Raw genomic sequence first — 3,286 nt, 5'->3', positions numbered from 1 at the left:
AGAAAGAGCAGGGAGAGAGCGAGAGAAAGAGCAGGGAGAGAGCGAGAGAAAGAGCAGGGAGAGAGCGAGAGAAAGAGCAGGGAGAGAGCGAGAGAAAGAGCAGGGAGAGAGCGAGAGAAAGAGCAGGGAGAGAGCGAGAGAAAGAGCAGGGAGAGAGCGAGAGAAAGAGCAGGGAGAGAGCGAGAGAAAGAGCAGGGAGAGAGCGAGAGAAAGAGCAGGGAGAGAGCGAGAGAAAGAGCGAGAGAAAGAGAAGGGAGAGCGCTAGAGCGAGTGAGACGCTGACACTGAGAGAGACGCACCCTGTAAAAGAGGCAGAGTCAACAGCTACAGCAACAGAGCTCCCTTTCTCTCTCACACACAGAGAGAACCAGACCCATTCCAGGGGAGACGGTGAGCACACACCCCCACTGAGGAGCACCGTCTCTTGGGAGGAGATCCCACACCCCGCCCCTCCTCCGTCTGTGTTTTTGCAAAAAAACTGGAAGAGAGACGTAGAAGAGAGTGAAGGAAGGAGGGATGAGTGGCTTGTTTGGCACAGCTGCTGATGCTAGAGGCTGAGAACGAGGGACGCTGACGAAGAGAAAGAGAACCAGGGATCTGAAGACCAGAGGATTGGAGGAGAGGAAGACTGGCACGTGTAGAGCTGCTCAAACATACGGACAGAGACAAGAGAGGGACACAGTGTCGGGGAACACACACATCACACGCACAAACATCACATCACATCACACACACACAGGCACCGATGAGGAGGGAACAGGGACCACGCTTCAGTCCTGGGTGAGTTAACTTCTACTGACAGTAATCATGAGCCAAACACACACACATGCATACGCACTCATAATACACAAAGGTGTAAACGTGACACACACAGACACATACACACGCACACACAGATACAATCAGATGTTTGCACATACTCATACACACAGACATAAACATACACACTCATAAACATACTGAGGTCAGTAGATGACTGTGTGTGTGTGTGTCGTCAAGTGGCTCTCTACCCTGACCAGTCTTACACTCTCTCACCAGGGTTAGGAGAGAGAGAGAGAACAGATCAGAGAGGGAAAGAGGAGTGTGATTGTTTACGTGTGTGTGTGTGTGTGTGTGTGTGTGTGTGTGTGTGTGTGTGTGTGTGTGTGTGTGTGTGTGTGTGTGTGTGTGTGTGTGTGTGTGTGTGTGTTTACCTGTGGATGAATGTGAGTGTGTGTGTGTTTACCTGTGGATGAATGTGAGTGTGTGTGTGTTTACCTGTGGATGAATGTGAGTGTGTGTGTGTTTACCTGTGGATGAATGTGAGTGTGTGTGTGTGTGTTTACCTGTGGATGAATGTGAGAGTGTGTGTGTGTGTTTACCTGTGGATGAATGTGAGTGTGTGTGTGTGTGTTTACCTGTGGATGAATGTGAGTGTGTGTGTGTGTGTGTTTACCTGTGGATGAATGTGAGTGTGTGTGTGTGTGTTTACCTGTGGATGAATGTGAGTGTGTGTGTGTTTACCTGTGGATGAATGTGAGCGAGTGTGTGTGTGTGTGTGTGTGTGTGTGTTTACCTGTGGGTTATTTCAGATGATTGTCTGCAGTGGATTGGTAGTTGTAGTTGTATCCAACCAGAGAAGTGATTGGTAGTTGTAGTTGTATCCAACCAGAGAAGTGATTGGTAGTTGTAGTTGTATCCAACCAGAGAAGTGATTGGTAGTTGTAGTTGTATCCAACCAGAGAAGTGATTGGTAGTTGTAGTTGTATCCAACCAGAGAAGTGATTGGTAGTTGTAGTTGTATCCAACCAGAGAAGTGATTGGTAGCTGTAATTGTAGTTGTATCCAACCAGAGAAGTGATTGGTAGCTGTAATTGTAGTTGTATCCAACCAGAGAAGTGATTGGTAGCTGTAATTGTAGTTGTATCCAACCAGAGAAGTGATTGGTAGCTGTAATTGTAGTTGTATCCAACCAGAGAAGTGATTGGTAGCTGTAATTGTAGTTGTATCCAACCAGAGAAGTGATTGGTAGCTGTAATTGTAGTTGTATCCAACCAGAGAAGTGATTGGTAGCTGTAATTGTAGTTGTATCCAACCAGAGAAGTGATTGGTAGTTGTAGTTGTATCCAACCAGAGAAGTGATTGGTAGTTGTAGTTGTATCCAACCAGAGAAGTGATTGGTAGCTGTAATTGTAGTTGTATCCAACCAGAGAAGTGATTGGTAGCTGTAATTGTAGTTGTATCCAACCAGAGAAGTGATTGGTAGCTGTAATTGTAGTTGTATCCAACCAGAGAAGTGATTGGTAGCTGTAATTGTAGTTGTATCCAACCAGAGAAGTGATTGGTAGCTGTAATTGTAGTTGTATCCAACCAGAGAAGTGATTGGTAGCTGTAATTGTAGTTGTATCCAACCAGAGAAGTGATTGGTAGCTGTAATTGTAGTTGTATCCAACCAGAGAAGTGATTGGTAGCTGTAATTGTAGTTGTATCCAATCAGAGAAGTGATGAGCCTACTGTATGGGGAGTTGGTAGAGTTGAGTTTGCAGACAGCACAACTCAACCCTCTGTCATGAATGCCATGGTATACTGCCAGCAGCATTTCATAACTGATTTCCCAGGCTGTGATGATGTACGTAATGATGTACGTGTACTGTATGTCACGATGCTGAGTGTAAACACATATGTCCTGTGGCTGTAACACTGCCACATTTCATCTAGCACTTTATGAATATGAATTACAGCCTATAAAATAGTGCTTGTAGGCTTTCCTCTGTTATGTTGTTGTAGCTGTCTCTCGCTGTCTGTTATGTTGTTGTAGCTGTCTGTCTGTTATGTTGTTGTAGCTGTCTGTCTGTTATGTTGTTGTAGCTGTCTGTCTGTTATGTTGTTGTAGCTGTCTGTCTGTTATGTTGTTGTAGCTGTCTGTCTGTTATGTTGTTGTAGCTGTCTCTCGCTGTCTGTTATGTTGTTGTAGCTGTCTCTCGCTGTCTGTTATGTTGTTGTAGCTGTCTCTCGCTGTCTGTTATGTTGTTGTAGCTGTCTCTCGCTGTCTGTTATGTTGTTGTAGCTGTCTCTCGCTGTCTGTTATGTTGTTGTAGCTGTCTCTCGCTGTCTGTTATGTTGTTGTAGCTGTCTCTCGCTGTCTTATGTTGTTGTAGCTGTCTCTCACTGTCTGTCTGTTTGGTTATTGTAGCTGTCTGTCTGTTTGGTTGTTGTGCTGTGTTATGCTGTCTGTCTGTCTGTCTGTCTGTCTGTCTGTCTGTCTTATGTTTGGTTGTTGTAGCTGTCTGTCTGTTTGGTTGTTGTA

The 3,286-nt window shown here is 45.3% G+C and overlaps 1 protein-coding gene across 1 annotated transcript in view; it reads left to right on the top strand.

Moving 5' to 3' along the window:
* Positions 1 to 209: 209 nt before the first annotated feature.
* Positions 210 to 3,286, top strand: part of lingo3b (leucine rich repeat and Ig domain containing 3b) — a 90,662-nt gene continuing 87,585 nt past the window's right edge. Inside the window, exon 1 of the mRNA XM_014140992.2 lies at positions 210 to 780. The gene's annotated coding sequence lies outside the window, so the exon portion shown is untranslated. The remainder of the gene's footprint in view (positions 781 to 3,286) is intronic.

Source organism: Salmo salar, chromosome ssa14 (genome assembly GCF_905237065.1).
Source record: "Salmo salar chromosome ssa14, Ssal_v3.1, whole genome shotgun sequence".
In the NCBI taxonomy this organism is placed as follows: domain Eukaryota; kingdom Metazoa; phylum Chordata; class Actinopteri; order Salmoniformes; family Salmonidae; genus Salmo; species Salmo salar.
This window is presented reverse-complemented; position numbering and strand designations above follow the sequence as displayed.